The following is a 17,218-nucleotide window of genomic DNA, read 5'->3' as shown; positions in this document are numbered from 1 at the left end:
GGCTCAGGCAGACACTTCATGTTGCTAATTGCTTGTGTGTCAGTATTGCTGGAGGTCCTTGTCATGGACTAGAGTCTGTTGTGCAAGAGGTCCATGGAAAACGCCCACCAAATGAACTTGTCAACTCTTTCTGTTAGACACCAGCTATCACAGTGGGCCATTAAAAGCAGTTCACAAGTGTCTATCTAGTTCACTGATGTGATCACTTGCAGCTGCTCACCACCACCCCCCACCCCCCAAAACATGCTTGGCAGGAGCGACTGCTCTTAGGGCAGAGGGGTTTGCCAAAGACAGGATACACTGCACTCTGCGCCTTTTAAAATAAGGTGGTCACCTCTCTTTTGTGGGGAAAATTGATTGATCTCATGGCTCTGGATGCATTGAAAGTATTTGCCACGGTGTCCTGTGGGAAAGGACACGGGGAAGCTGCAGAGGGTCAGAGCTACTAAAAAGCTAAAGAGTGGCCAAAGTTGGGGTCACAGTGAGAGGCTGTCTCAGGCTGGCAGCCATCAAGGATTGCTTCTCAGATGAACACTGTTCTCTATATTCAAGCTTAGTCTTGGCACAAGCCATGAAAAAGCAAGTGCAAGAAACAGTGAGGCATATTGGCGCTGCTATGTAAGCCTGTGTCTGCAATGCAGCGTGTGCTGCAGGTCTCCCAGTACGAAGAAAGACAAATCTGTGCTCTCTACCTGTGTTTAAAAATCTTATCCACAACTCCATGGAGCTTCTCAGTCTGGCACATACCCAGGTACTCAGCACTGCTGAGACTTGGATCTGACAGCCCCAGCCTGACTCTGCTGTGCTATATTCCCTTTTACCACCACTGCCAGCTCTTACCTGGTGCTTCCGATCCGTGAGGAGCAACCATAAGCTGATTTGAGGAGGGGGCTGAGCTATGATTTCATATGCAGGTGGCAACACCAACACTTGCAAAATGCTCCCCGGGCTAGGAGGATGGTGCCAGAGGTGTTCTCCCACAGAAAACAGAAAATAGTTGTGTCCTGAATCTACTTTAAGCCAAACAGAGCAGTGTCCATACATCAATACCCTAGGCAGAGGGATAGCTTTGCACTGCCCCTCTTCTATGAGGGGTACATGTGGGTGCCCAGCCTCTGGGCAGCAGATGAAATCCCCCTCTCTTCTCAGCTGCTCTGCATCTCCCTGCAGTTTGAGCAGAAGCCAAAAAGCCACACAAGTGCCATCTACTGAAATCCATCACTGAAGAATGTGGTTAAGCCAGTTATATAGCAACAAAAGTGAAGAATCAATCAGGGCTTAATTATCTACCACGAATGCAACAAGAGCCTTGCACAGCAATTTACATCCCCTGCCCTTCCACTCCCCCTGAAAGGTAGTGCATGCATTTTCCTGCATTCAGCTTTTTTCCCTTTAACAGCAGATAATGAGCTTAATAGAGAAAAGATTGTCCTTACAACACAAAAGAGCTGTTGTGGAGAGAAATCTGCCTTGAGAAAAAAAAAAAAAAAGAAAAGATAAAAAGGTGTAGCTCACACAGCAAAACTGTTGGTTCTGTACTTGTGGTGTTTGGAAAGTCTGGGGGGTGTGTGTGAATCAACATTAACATCTTTCCCTGGGAAAGAGCATTGTGGGGCTGCTGATACAGCCTCTACCATCCACTGCCTATGGAAGTAGGAGAAGGAGAAGGAGAAGAGTTTGAGGAAGTTTTTGATCACTGGCACTAAGCTAAAGCTTCAAGGCCCTTGTCTGCAGATAAAAGGCAGTTCTCAAAACCAGCTCCACCTGGGATGACAGTTATTAACAGCACCTGCTTCGTTAGTGCCTATGAAGCAAACCAGGTAGTTAACAAAGATGGAATAACTGTGCTTAAGTTTTATAAAAGAATCTAGAAATGAAACTAGCCTCCATGCTTCAGGGCACTGTGTGAGCTGAGCAGTGGTGGTCAGGGAACAACATGCTGCTTGGTTACCCCATCTCTGGGTCCTGTGGGATTTCTGCACTTTTCTTGGAAAGAGCAAGTGCTGCTCACTGTTGTAGACTGGCAGAATGAATTTAGCCACACTGGAGACACTGGTTTGGAATTTTCTGTGGAAAATGTGTTTTGTAATGCCAAAATATATTCCTGTGAAATGAACTCTTTCAGGTACCTTAGATGTTTTTTTTTCTGGTTTTCCACCAGAAGTATAAAATCAGAGGAAACCAGAGTGCTCTGGATTGCGCTGCCCTTAAACAAGGCTGCCGCAGTGCTTCAAGGGAGCTGTGGTAAGACATGCTGTGTGCAGGCTAGTGGGGAAAACTGAGACAGCCCCAGAGGGAGATCAAAGTTAATGCACAGCTTCACCCCATGTGGGAAGGGGTAAAGCTGTGCATTAACTCTGATCTCCCTCTGGGGCTGTCTCAATTTCCCAGTGCACCTGGTGGTACCTCATTTTGCAGTCTGTGCCCTGGGTGCAGCCGAGCTCCACTGCCTCCTCCCTGGGCCACAACCAGAGCCCCTGCTCTGGCTCAAGGACGTCTCCTCTGTACAAGACCAATGCGGTGGGAACCTGTGCATCGGTGGTGGGGGTGTATGGTCCTTCAGACTGTGTCTGAGGGTGAAAGGTGCTAAAAAATGGTGAAAAGGTGCTAAAAAGTGAGAAGCCATCTCTGGCAATGGGAGAAATCTGCAGGAGGGGAACAGACCTCCTTGAAGCTCACCCTCTCCAACCTCCTAAGCAGCTGTGGTGATCGGGTCTTCCCATTTCCTTCTCTCTCTTCAGACTGCTGACCTTTCTGAGACAGTGGGATGTCAGGCTTAGAGAGTTTCAGCAGATATCAGTGAGCGGCTTTCTCTGTCAAAACCTTTACGATTACTTTGTCACAAGCTGCCTGAGAAGACCCATCACCAGGATGAGTAACGTAATGAGGCAAAATGAGACTGAGACCCTGCAGAGCTTCTGTGCGAGAAGAAAAGAGCTGGAGAATTTCAAGTGAACATTGAGGTGTGAGAAAAATCCCCTGGACGCTCGGTGGAGGTTGCTCTTCTCCTCCCTGCTGCTGGGCAGCCCAGCACCTCCATCCTGGTGCGCTAAGAAGCCAGAGGAGATGGGGACAACAGCCATGGGACGCTTCCACCAGTCAGCAGTTTCTCTTGACATTATGCCGGGGTTTCGGTCTCCATCTCTTTCTCACCACACTGGTGCCAGCAGCACTTGGCTAACAGAGGGGATGGGTGGACAGCAAGTGGGACTTACACTGCCCAAAGGGAACTCCGGGTCCGGGTGATGTCATGGCTGTGAGTCTGGCCGCTGGCACTGAAGATGAGTGGTGAGGGAAGCATCAGCCAGGTTTGAGGCACCGAATGAGTGTTGTCTCATGATGCAATCAGCAGACACTTAGGTGAAAGCCCCCTGAGCTGAAGTTACTGAGAGTGGAAAGGAATTGTCCATCATTAATACCCTGTGAAGGTGAGGGACAGCAGAGATGATAAGGGATCTGCCACTGGCAGGACAGCAAGGTGCAGCTACCAATTTGTCCAGCAATATGTTTTGGACAGAGCGGGGTAAGACTTGGAGATTTACAGTGTAGGATTACAAGCATTAAGGAGGCTTCAGCAAGAGTAGTTTTGGCCTGTGGAAATGTATTTTGCATAGGTACCCTCATCCTGCAGGATGTGTATGGCTTTGCCTAATGAGAGGCCTCATCAATTAACCTGAATGCACGCTCTCTTGTCAAGGGCTGCTTACTCGTAGGAAGACATCATTCAGAAAGCCAAGGAACCAAGACATTTGCATGAAAACTCCGGGAAGCAGTTGTGTCACTGAAGAGCTGTGAACATTTTTTTTTTTTGTCCCTTGTGTGAATATATTTTTCTTTGTAAAACAGCAGGGTAAGGAGTAAAAGGTGGAGCGGAGCTGAACTCGAGAGTCTGTAAGCTGCACTCCTGCTCTGAACGGGTCTGAGGGTCCAGGACCCTGTGTGCCCCGTGCTGTGCTGTGGACAGGGGTCTGATAAAAGATGACATGTGTCGACCTCAGAGCAGGTAGAGCTTCGACCTCAGAGCAGGTAGAGCTTGGCACAGATGACTAGACCCTTTTGGGATTCAGGCAGAAGCCAAGGAGTTAATTTCCCTCCCTCTGGACTCCCAGGGGTGGAATGGGAACTGCATCGTTCACGAAAGCAGTCGGTGTTGAGCCAAATGTGAACCTCCTGTTCATGAGAGAAGCAGCTGAGTACTGAAAGTGAGTTCATGAAGGGCCCTAGCGTGCATGTGTGAACAGGAAATCTTTTTGCTTTGTTTTGGATTTGTTTCATTTTGTTCTGCAGAAAGTGCAGCTATTAATGAGGAGCTTTAGGTAATCGAGCAGCCAGCTGTCAGACTACTGGGATGCCTTGTGTGTCAGTCCTGTCGCACACAAAACCCCGTCCAGAGGCCTGAGCTCTGTTATTAGCAGTTGCAGACAGTGAGAACACATCAGCAACAACTGCTGATTGCCCTGCACCAGATTAGGCTTGAAAACCTTCTCCCCAGCAATATCCAGGCAGTATATAAATGCCTATGTGGCAGTGTGTCAGGGATATCTTTTGGGCTGGGGTACACATGTGCTGGGGGATGGCAGGAAACCCTATCTCTGACTCAGCTTATCTAGAAGGGGTGAAGCCAGCCATCACCACTTGGGTTGGGAAGACTGACAATGAGTCAGGGAGGGCAGAGCTGCAGGTTGCTGTCACCAGCAAGGGCCAAGCAAGCAAAAAAAGGGACCTACAGAAATACAGAGACTGGGAAAATGCTGGCTCCAGCTAGGAGGAATTACAAACCTGGCGGGTGTGGGCTTTCCCTGGAAAGGGGGAACCTGGTGGGCACTAGGGCCAGCCTGACCCTGGAGACAGGGAGCCGTGCCCTGACAAGCAGCAAGCGCTGCCCGTGTGGGCTGACTACTGGAAAAAAAGCAGGAGGAAAGGCAATTCTCCACACTCAGCTGGGAAACCAAAACAGGACCAACTGTGTCTGAAAGCAATGCTTGCACCAGTGCTCTGAACAAACAGGATGAATGTTTTCCATGCCTGTGTCTCCTGCCTGCTCTTTTTTCCCTAAGAAAGTCAGAGCCAGGGGCTCTCCCCAGCTCCTCCTTTTTCCAAGAGCTCTGATCCTTCAGGGATCAGGGGTGCGAGCTGTTCCACTGCAGCGGAGCAGGGGAAGCAGGGATGGTTTTGCATGCATGGAGTTTTGCATACAGAGGGTCAGATTGCATGAAGCCCAGCTGCAAAATAACCTTGAGAAAATCTGCACGAAGCTGCGAGTAGGAATGGGGGAGCGTGCTGATCTAGGGAATAAATCAGAGGTTGGATCACAGGGCAGAGAAGATGTCACTGCTGGAGGAAGAACTGAAGCATATCTGGAGGTCTCCTGAACTTGCTGTTCTTGGGAGGAGGCCAGCTCTCCTAAAAATGCCTTGGATCGCTGGAGAGCAGTGAGGAAAGCGGTACAGAAATGTTGCATACGGTAAGTCTGTATGTCTGGCAATCATGCAGTAAGGGCCTGAAAGGTTTGGTGCACAAGCTCATCTATGGACAGGGGAGCAGTGGAGCTGCGTGGTGCCTGTCTCAGCAGGATTTGGCTGTTTGGCTTCACCGTGGCTTGGGGTATCTGCAGGCTTATCCTCTGCCCCTCCGAGGGGTCTGGCTGCCATGCTTGAGGCCAGATGTGATCTGGTGCTGCTGTACCCTGGGGTCAGACTGGGAAAACAAGTAAGATGTGAGAAAGCCATATGAGAAAGAACAGTGAGAAGCCTCGCTGGCATCTCCTCTCCTTGGGTGTGGACCTGCATAAAGTCAGGTCCTTGACTCTGGTCCTTGCCTGAGCTGTGCTGTAGGTGTGCTTGTGCCTGGCCCTGTACCTTGCTGATCTTTGTGTTGCTTTGCTGATGTGTCTTCCCAGCTTGACCGTCAGTCTGCCTCTTCATCACAGACCTGTCTGGGGACCACTAGACTGAGGCATTACCTTGGGTAATGTCACTGGACCTGCTCTACTGTCTGTGTTCAGGCACTGTGGGACTGCACCCTGGTTGGTGAGGACACTGCCCTGTCTTGCTGTCACCCTGGGGTCTCAGCTCCCCTTCCCTCAGGGAACAGCCCCACTCTTGCTGCTCCCTGACACAGACTGTGGGTACACCATGAAAACCCATGCAAGCAAGTCTCTAATAATGTTCTCCATCCTCCTGACCCTGCAGGGTGTGGTCAACAGGTCATTCTCACAGTCTTTGGAAAGTCAGAGAGGTTGAATGTGGACAGAGTTGGTGTAGATAACCCCATAAGGAAGGAAATCTGGAGCCTGCAGTACCATTGCAGGTTGAATCAATGGGGCATGGTGTTCCTATAAAGCATTTTTTACTTGCTGTGTGTGCTGGTCCTTGTCTGTAAGAACATCCTGATCATGGTGCTGCAGACCCTGGCCTCAAAACCAACTTCAGCACAGTATGATGGGAGTACTGGGAACAGGGTCTTGAACTGTCCAGTCCAGGAAGAGCTAGAGATATATGGGTTTGTAGAGATGTCATGGTAGGAAGGTGGCTTGAGGTACTTTTGGGGAAAGCAGGTTAAGCTGGTGTGTAGGTAGCCTAAGGCAAATATAGACTTTTCATTAGGTACATGAAGAAGTTGTCATAACTTTCTAGTTCCAGAGCTCCACAGTCCCTGAAGAAAGCCTTTCTTCAAGGCTCTGGCTGTGTACAAGACATCAGAGGAAAGGCCCCCAGCACAGGACCATGGTGGCATTGTGGTCAGAGGAGCATGAATGCTCCCCACAAATGCACGCTTCACATCCTGCCTGCGGGAGGGCAGGATGTACAGTTCTACCCTGGGGACTGGAGGGAAAATACTGGACTACCCAAGCACCGTTGCATCACCTTCAGCTGCACCCACACGGCAATACAGGCTGCTTCGTGGAAACCATAGTTCTCACCTGCTTTTTGTATCAGCTAACCAGACCTGTGTTCACAATGCATGTAAGCCTTTCTCCTTCTTAAAAAAACAACCCAACCCAAATAAAAAACCCCCCACAAAACCCCAGGATCTCCTTGAGAAGGCCAGTAGGGGACTTTGAGGCCATCCCAACGTGTTCCCATTGCAGCAGTGGGAGATGTTCCCTTACAGATGATTCCTATACAACTCTCAGTAATCATGTAAGAATAGGTGCTTTTAGAAAAATAGCAGGCTGACTACAAAGCACATTTTTGTGGTTAATTTGTATTCCACATGGCCTTTTTTGCACTAGTCCTTGCCAAATGGGAGCTAGATATTTTCCTCGAGCTAAACGAGAACTACAGGAGCAGGAGGAGCAGGGCCAGGACTGGGACCCCGCTGTGTTGTGGTGCCTAAATAACACTGCAAGCCTATTTACTATGTCAAAAAGAAGTCTGATGAAATGACTGCCCAGGGAGAGGAAGTTTTAGAGGGCTTCTTAATAGGAAAAGGTGTAATACCCAGTGTCTGGAAGTTGAAGTCAGCAAAAATCAACCTGGAAATACAATACAGATCTTTAAGAGTGAGAGTAATCAGCCATTGAGACTGATTGCCAAGGGACTGGGTTCTCCATCACCGTGAGTCTTTAAATTAAGGGAACATGTCTTTAACAACATGCAGGCACCATGGCAGGAGAATTTTGGGAATTCATGCAATGGCATTAGATACCAGGGGACCAAGCAGTCAGTCTGTGCGTACGTGCTGCATCTCTTCAGCAGAACTCCTAGGACAGAGCCCATCTTGGGTTGGGTATATCTGGAAGACAAAGGACCAACAGGATGAAGAAGGTGAGGAAGCTGAACAGCGGGCATTTAACAAATCAGCCACAGACCTGCACACCAGGCTCCCCCCGGGCCACATCCCTGGGTGAGCTGGGTGGGAGCAGGGGCAGAGGAGGCTGTCAGCAGAGTTATCAGAGCAGTGTGACTAATGGCTTGTCCAGTTCCTCACTTGAATTCCATATTTCAGGAAAATAATTTTTGTTCTGGACAAAATGAAAACTTTTCTTGAACCTGCTGAACAGTATCTCCCATTCCCAGCTGGAGGCCTGACCCAGAATTTGCTAGATTCATTGAAAGTCACTATTATACAGCTAATGTCTTAATGTGGCCATTGAATAGGGTAGGTGGGTACAAAGTCAGTCAAAGGGGCAGATGTAAGATAATCTGTGCAACCTCTGGTTTTGGACAGTTCTTCATTTTTCAAGGACATCTTCATATTGGAAGCTCTTTCAGAATGTAATGTAAGCTATTGCACTGCCTCTGCTAACCAGGAAACCATTCTCATTTTAAAGAAATATTTACCTCATATTTCCACAGTAGTCAGATGAGGTTTTCAGAGAATACAAATTCAGAAATAACTTGTGGGAACTGTCATTTAAAATTTTGCAGCTTTTAGATGCTCACTTTTTTTTATTTTATTTTATTATGTCTACAGTATTTTAGCAATGTTGTATTAAAAGAACCCACGCAGTGTCAGAAGTTGGCGTTATTAATCTGGAAATGGTCTGGGCTGTACTGCGTGGGAGCATACCACTGCTTGGTTCACATTACTGGTTACAGTACAGTGCCCACAGGCAGAAATGCAGTGATAAATGTGCAAGAGTGCTTTTACACCAGGACAGTTGATTTTTGCCTCCTGAAATGGAAGGGCCTATATACCCTTGGAAGTATTTTTGGGCTTGATAACCTTGTCCACCTTTCAAGGACATCCCACATGAATTACACTCAACAGGCAAAGCAAAGAGCTTTGACCTGTGACAAGGCTTCGTAGCCAAAGCCTGGGTACGTCATTGAGAAGAGCATCGGTAGATTTTGGATAAAGCCTTTTTGGCTGTAGAGCATAAAATTTAATAGAAGGCAGCTCTCCAACAGGATCTTTCCCAGCCTGGTGTCCTCATTTAATGAGTAGTTGTCTTCGATCTATTTGCATTGTACCGCTTGCTGAACTGCTCTGTTATCTGTACACGAGCTCTGTACTCAGAGGTGCTTATGGCTTCAGATTTCAGTTATCATTTGAGCTTGGCTTGTTCCTGGCTACATCATTAAAAAGAAAGTTTCTTTGCCCACCTCTTCTCGTTAAACTTCTGTATTGCTGCATTTTATGCTGCACACATTCAGAGGGTAATAAATTCAGTCATTTTTGGTCTAAATGTAATTTCTTAGTAATTGCCATCTATTTATTTTTATTGGTAGCAATATCTTAGCTTTACGAATGCAAGATCTGGACTCTTCTGGCAGTGTCTTAGGAAAGGCTTGCTTAATAAAAGTAAAAATGCATTTGGGAAGGTTTAAATTAGACGGCTGCAGAGAACTCTCTTTTTCGCTGAATGTGGCAGAATTCATTCCCCAGTAAGGCCATGAGGGGCTGTAGGGGATGGAGAGCAGGATAAAACCCTTCTCTCTGAAGGTTTAGGACGTATGGTCAGCTGAACGATGCGTTGAAATGCACAGCTGGAATGAGACTCAGATCCTGAAAGGCCAAGCGTAGCGGCTATTTCAGCCAACCCCATGTGCGCCCTTCCCCTTCGCTTCCAGCGCTGCGCGAGCCTTTGCGTAGTGGCTGATGGCCTTTGGAGCGGGCTCTTACTGGGGTAGAGCTTCCTGATTCAGACTGAGCAAGGCACCAGGAACTCTAGTATTTTTCCATCCCTTTTGCAGTTTTCTTTCTCATCTTTTGATTTATCCACACTGAGAACAGTAAACCCCTCAAACTCGCTCCGACCCACATGCACATGCAGCACAGAACATCTTTGTGATAGTCGCACTGAGCAAACTTCAGGAGAAACTGGGTAATTTTCATCTCCATTTTCATCGCCATTTCACCATCAGATCATTAAAATGAGACAAGTAAAACATCCTAGAATAAAAATGACAGACACAAAACCAGATCTTTAAATATTAGCAGCTTTAAAATGAATGTTTGATTAGATTTCGTGCTGACTTTTGATTACTGGTGCCTTTTACAAAGTTCAGCTATAAGATCTGAATCTTTTATTGTGCATTCCCAGGAAGATAAAACACAGTTATTGCTAGTGCAGTTTGGCTTCTATACCCTTAACAAAAATGCCTGTTTCTCAGTTGCCATATGCTACCAAAAGGGCTAAGATTTTAATTACCAGTCAATAAAGTTCCTTCCTGTTTTTCATGGTAATAGACCTAAAAGAAGTTATTTTTACTCACTAGTTATATAGTGCCTTTTAAAATGTCAGTGGTTCAGTACGTATGGGGGTCACTGAACGTCAGAGAGGTGTTTATTTGGAAATCGCATCCCCCCCACACCTGTCTGTTCCCTGGCAGTGGTTTCTGCAGAGGGACACCCAGGATCCTGCAGCCCCATGTGCTGGGTTGTCCGGGACTGTCACTTGTCCCATTCCAAAGCATGGGGACAGCAATAGCAATTTACCAGTTGGACTCTGGGTGAGTGTGTGTGTCTGGCCGTGCAAAATATTCTATGTATGGTCTCTGCTGCTGGCAGGAACGCTTCCTGTAAGGTCCTTGCTTTTATTGCTGCCTCTGGCTGTGTCCGGGGAGCCATAAAGTGTAGTAGAATGTGAGAAATAGCTTAAGTCCTATGCTGCTCATAAACACTTAACCCCGCTTTTCAAGAGGAGTACTTATTCAAGGGGAGGAGAATATGAAGTCTCTTCCAACTCACTTGAGCCATAAATGAGCCCTTTAGCAAGGGTAAAATGGGGCACACAGAGAAGTGCTGCTGTTTCCACTGGCTGAGAAACTGGCTATAATGATTGTTCTTGGACAACTCCATCTCATTAGGATGGTGGGTCTAAAAAACCACTTAATTCCTGGAACAGAAGAAGACCACAACCCCAGTGATGTGACTGATGCTAAAATGCTAAATGGAACTAGACCTGTTCCAGTGCTGTAATGGGTTTGCGTGGCAAGGTTTTGGTAGCGGGGGGGCTACAGGGGTGGCTTCTGTGAGAAGCTGCTAGAAACTTCCCCCGTGTCTGACGGAGCCAATGCCAGCCGGCTCCAAGATGGATCCGCTGCTGGGCAAGGCCGAGCCCACCAGCGACGGTGGTAGCGCCTCTGGGATAACACGGGGCCACAGGTCCTGCCAGGAGCCTGCTCCAGTGTGGGCTTCCCATGGGGTCACAGCCTCCTTTGGGGCATCCACCTGCTCTGGCATGGACAGAGGAGCCCACGCCAGAGCAGGTTTGCTGGCAGGACTTGTGACCCCGTGGGGGGACCCACGCTGGAGCAGCCTGTTCCTGAAAGTCTGCACCCTGTGGAAGGGACCCACGCTGGAGCAGTTCATGAAGAACTGCAGCCCATGGGAAGGACCCATGTTGGAGAAGTTCATGGAGGACTGCCTGCCTGGGAGGGACCCCATGCTGGAGCAGGGGAAGAGTGTGAGGAGTCCCCCCCCCGAGGAAAAAGGAGCAGCAGACACAACATGTGATGAACTGACCACAACCCCCATTCCTCGCCCCCCTGGGGCCACTTGGTGGGGAGAGGGAGAGAAATCAGGAGTGAAGTTAAGCCTGGAAAGAAGGGAGGGGTGGGAGGAAGGTATTTTTAATATTTGGTTTTATTTCTCATTACTCAATTCTGATTTGATTGGTACTAAATTAAATTAATTTTCCCGAGTTGAGTCTGTTTTGCCCATGACGGTAATTAGTGAATGATCTCTCCCTGTCCTTATCTCGACCCAGGAGCCTCTCGCAATATTTTCTCTCCCCTGTCCAGCTGAGGAGGAGAGTGATAGAGCAGCTTGGTGGGCACCTGGAGTACAGGGTCAACCCACCACAAGTGTTTATTTGTAAAGCCTTGCCTTGAGCATCCTGCTGTCACTAGGGGTGGGGGGGCTGCCTCCAGAGTCATGCTTTTCCTGTGGCTTGTTCTTGACAGGTGCCTGCCTTTCTCTTCCTGGAGAGGGCATGAAAAGGAGACCAGCCTCCTGACTCACATCTCAAGCACCTCCAGCTTTCACATTGCATTTGGAAGTCATGCTGGTGAGGTCCGGGTGACACAAAGCCATTCATTTAGATATTCCTGCATGCTATGATGCATGCAGACAACACCCCAGAGGGGTGTGAAAGAGGATGGACATGAGATATTCAGACTAGGGCTGAGCGTGGAGACACTGCTGCAAACACAGTAGTCTGTGTAGACAAGGATGGGTCTCTCACTCTGCCAACTTTCAGCTCAGCAACCAATTCTGGGTCATTGCTCTGCACTAATTAAATTTAGCTGGGAAACTCCTGGGTGTGTTTTAGTGCATGTGGGTGCTGCTCCGTCGGGGCAGTCACAAAGGAGCAAGCCTCCGGCTGCACGTGGCTGGGTGAACATCAGCATCAGGGAAGCTGAAATTGCTACCATTAGCAACTAAATGGTTCTGCGCCTGCAGATGACAAATATGCGGCTTTTGACGACAGAGGGCATGCTGACACAGCTCTGGGAAGTTAAATACAGGCAGGTTCAGCGCTGGGTACATGTGTTGTTTCACTAAGAGGGGCAGATCCTGTTATCTTTGCAAGTTACCTTCCAGGAGAAAGGTGGCTGGCTTGCATAAGCCTGTGCGGGGCTTTTCTTAGCTTTCTGGAGGACTCTCCTGCACGAGCAGACCCCAAGGTTTCATTTGGGCTGTAAGCAAGTCAGATGCTATTGGAGGTGCAGAAGCAGAAGCGGGTATTACACTATGCCTGCAGCAAGCTGTGGGGAGAGGAAATGGCCGTGAATAAAAACATTAGCATCTGGCCCAAAGAGGCTCCCTTGCAGCGAGCAGGCTGACAGCGGGGAAGTCCAGGGGGACAGCAGTGGTTAGTTTGACTCATTGATCATGGCAGGCAGCTGATCTAAATTCAGCTGCAGTGCAAAGCCCTGGGCGAAGGAAGTGTGAGGGCTGTGGATGTTTGCTAGAAAAATAAACAGCGTCATTTGGAGTTAAGAAGGTGCATGGGGTGTGCGGGATGTGGGCTGTTGGCATTGAGAGCGATTTGCTGGAACAGGGAGGACGTACTCCCTCCGGGTCCTCAAACAGTGACATGAATGGTGGCAACTGATCTGGGTCTTCTCCCCAGACTGGTTCATCCTGCTGTGCAAGGAGGTCCTGATCTTGCAATGGACTCTGGACAGGGACAGCAGCCTGCCTATGTGAGGCAACTTACAGGATCGGGACTCTATCTTGAGTTTAATCCTAGTGCATGTACCTCCTTTGATGATGTTCCTTTACATACTGTCTGTGCCTGGGCAGAGGAAGGTCTCATCAGGGAAAGAATTTCCTTGAGCCTGTCCTACATCAAAGATACTGAACTCTTTGCACTGGCCATGGGGTTTGTGTTTGGGTTTTTAATGATTCTGTGCATTCTCCAAAGAGATTAAGCCAAAGCATGGGTCCAAAATGTTGCTGCAGAGGAGTAGCTATATATCTTAGTGCTCGCACTTAATCAATCAGTCTATGTGGCACAAGAAAGAACTGTTTATAGTCCTGAATGTTGTAAGGTCTTCGGGCTGACGGCTGTGTCTCACAGGCCACAAATCAACAGGGTCTTTTCCAAAAGCTGCTAAAAGCAAAGCCTCTAGGAGACTCCAGGTAACTGGGACTGTCAGGAAGAAGTTGATTTTAAACATCAAATGTGCAGGGCCACTCTTACCCAGGAGAGACCCCGGGTGGTCCCAGCTGCTCTGCACCCACCGTGCACTGTCACCTTGGCTGGGCAAAGCACGCTGGGTGCTTGGTGAGTACGCCCTAAGATAAAGTCGTGTGCATACGTTGAGGGGGAGAGGCAGACCCACCTCTTCTTTCCTCAGTTTCCCTTCTGTGAAATGGCAATCCTCTCCTACTGGCTTCAGCCCAGCAGCAGATCAGGCTGGGGAAAAGATGAGATGCTTCCCTGCACCCTGCCATTTGCCAGGATTTTGTCTGCATCAGCGCTTCAGGTTGCAGCTTCCCTGTTCGCCGGCAGTCGTGCAGGGAATGGACAGCATCATGCTTGGTGCTGCTGCAGTTACTGCCTGTTGCAATAATGTTGTGTTTGCTCTCTGAAGTGGCAAACGGTTCCTGACCCAGGCTGTTAGACTCCCATAATAGCATGGCTAATAACAAACAAAGCTTTTGCATTTTTTTTTTCAGCCTGTTTTACAGGCCATCTGGTGAGCCTGGCTGTAGGTTTGCAGGCGGGTGGAGAGTAGACATCCAGCTCTAAAGACTTAACTTTAAAGGTGACTTACTTACTTACAAAAATCACATGCTGCCATGAAGGATACCGAGAACATCTCTTAGTGAATATTTGGCTCAGAAAAAACAAAACAAGCAAAGCCACAACAGCAACAACAATAAATCCAAAAGAAGAAAAGACCCTGACCCCAGTTCTGGACTTCCAAGGGTCCTTTTTGGTTGCTTCTGTAGCAAAACAGGAATGAACTCCGTGCTACCAAGGTGGACTGCAAATGGGTGGCAGGGAGCTAAGCAAGCAGTGGGGAACCCATATGGCATTGAACTAAGCCATCTACTACTATTTTGCCATTGCTAGGAGGAGACCAGGACAACCCAGACACCAGACTCTGCAAAGGGTACACCTGCTGAGAGTTATAGCCCTTTCATAGCTTTCTGACTGCGATTGCTCAGCAAGAGGGAGAGGTGGCAACAATTTATGCTATTAACTGGAAGCCTGGGATCCATGTGCACAGCATCTCCTCCTGTCAGCTGTGGCTGAATTTCAAGCAGTTAAATTTGATGGATGTGGGAAACAGCAGGCCGTACTGTGAGGTTGGAAAAGCAAGACAGGCTGCTGGAGAGGTGGATGAACTGCGGTTTATTGTCAGGACAGAGATTTACCTTCAGCATTTGGGACTTTCGCCCGCCCCAAGCACGTCTCGGGAGTTCACGTTCTCCATGGCATGTACTGAGGTCAAGGCAGCTTTGCTGGAGGAGTGTGCTTGCTGACCCATGGACACCCAGGGGTTGCGGGCCTGGGGACGTCCTGAGATGATTGTCACTTTTGGGAATGAGGCCGGGAAGGAGAGAAACGCTTTTTCCTCTTGGCACACTGTGTCTGTTTGGGTGACAGAGGCAGCTGGTGCCCAGCAAGCCGAGAGCCACGGCTTCTGCCTTTGCTCAGCCTGTCTGCAACCACCTCTTGAATCCCAGATTGCACAACATCTTGCACCAGCCCCTGGGATGGAGGTCTGTAGCCAAAATCATGCTACTAGACATAAAGATTGCGCTGCGGGGAAAAAGTGGACTGTCCTAGGAATAACTAGCTATACCATGCCCTTTCACTGACTGAGATTGTGAAATCTGCTTCTTGTGGCTGATGACTCAGGGAAACATGCTTTGGCCTTCTGTGGGGACAGGCGAGGTAGGTGACCGTGGGTGTCCATCACCACCTCTGCCCTGCAGCTTTGGCAGGGAGGGCCACAGAGCAGCCAAGGGGTTGGTGCCCAGATGCTGTCGAGGTTATTGAAGACACACCTGTTTGCTCCAGAGCTTGCCCCATGATTTCAGTGAGGGCTACACTGGTTTACAGTGACACAGGAACATGCCTGCTGCCCTCGGTGGTGCTGGGAAGTTCTCTGGTGGCCATCCACACCCGCTGTCTCCCAGCTCAACTGAGAGGTGAAGCTCTCAGGCTGCTGTAGGCACCGAGACCACATAGGCAGAGTAATAAGTGAAATGGTGCAAGGCAATGCTTCCAGGCACTCTCCCATCCCTGTTACTATTACATTTCTAATATTCCCAATATGGATTTTGACCCAGGCCAACCTAGTGTTTAATTCTCAGTCATGAGCCTGGTAACTGGAAAAAAGGGGGAAGAAGATTATTATGGGTCTCGTGGAAAGAGCAAACCTGTGATGAGACATTTCAGGAGGCTTGTGAGATTGTGTAAAGCTTATTATCGAAGGTTCAAAGGGGATTGTAGGAATGTACGAAACATTATGAGATATTTAAGGGGAGGGCCAGAGGCAGGGAAAGGAGGGATCAAAGCAAACTGGGGAGGAACAAGTATGGGAGAAGGGTAGGAGAGGGGATAGAAGGGTCCAACTCTGTGTAAGCAGATTGCTGATCAGTGTGCTCTCCTGGCTAAGCCCTGTGTCTGCACTTTAGCCTGGCCTGGCCTGATATTAAACCTGATTCTTTTTTTTTTTTTTCCTCTCTCTCTCTCTGTCTCGGTGCATGTGGATATGTGTATGTTTCACTGGCAAACTTCAAGCTTGACTAGCCACTGAGCAGAATGTGAAAGCCCAAGGCTGGACACAAGGTAAGTAAAACTCATGATCTTGGTATAGAGTCTGGGTGGAGTAAGTGTCTGAGGTTGGAGGTTTCTGCTGATGCACACGTGCCTGTGGATGAGGAGAGCGAGGAACTGCGTGTGTCCACTGGTGACCTTCAGTCCTGATCAACTGGAGGGGAAGGGGGCAATGGGTGGGGCTGCTCATGTTGTTCATGTTCAGGTGAGTACTGCCAGTGGTTTTGTGGGGGCCAGTAAAGGCGCTGTTCTTTGTCCATGTTGGTCTGTGTGGCCAGTTGCGTGTGTTTTGTGTGCATCTGCATCTTTGGGACACATGCTTTGCTGCGTAGAGACACACATAAATTGGAAAAGTGGCAAACAGACTGGTGAGGAGAAACTCCTTGGGTCTTCAAGCCCACTGGAATCAGCTTCTCCTAACATGCTGCTTTTTAGAATCAGCTTTGGAAAATGCTATTCCTTACTAGGGGAATGTATGTCAGCCTGGTACCATTATGGCTTTCATGGAAGTTTTGTTGCAAGAACTGCAGATTTCCGCAGAACAGGCGTTTCCAAGGTGGAGTCAGCAACTTCAGGTAGCTATGGGACAAGGTAACGAGTCCAGCTGATCTGTGGAACCAGACTAAACATGGGCCATTTCCAGTTAAAACTTGGAATGTGACTGGTAAGCTACAAAAAATAGGAAGCCTTCGTCCAAAAATCTTGGGAAGTGCAGTCTAGCACCATATCTTCCAGGTCTAAACCGTGTGCTCATATTCATCTTCTGCACATGCTGTATACCTGGTGTTTGATGGTGCGTGTCTCAGGAAAGCAATGTTTTGCATTACCAACAATGAAATAAGTGGCCCAGATATGTTCATTCTTGTAATGTAATTGTAAATGGATTTTGCTTCTAAAACACCATGACATTGATTTCCTACAAAGTGACAGTCTTGTCTCATTACCCAGATTCATTTGTTGTCTGATGGCTTTTAATAGCAAAGATCTGAAATTTGATGATTAACCCCCACCCCCAAAAGAAAA

Source organism: Grus americana, chromosome 3 (assembly GCF_028858705.1).
Source record: "Grus americana isolate bGruAme1 chromosome 3, bGruAme1.mat, whole genome shotgun sequence".
NCBI lineage: Eukaryota > Metazoa > Chordata > Aves > Gruiformes > Gruidae > Grus > Grus americana.
This window is presented reverse-complemented; position numbering follows the sequence as displayed.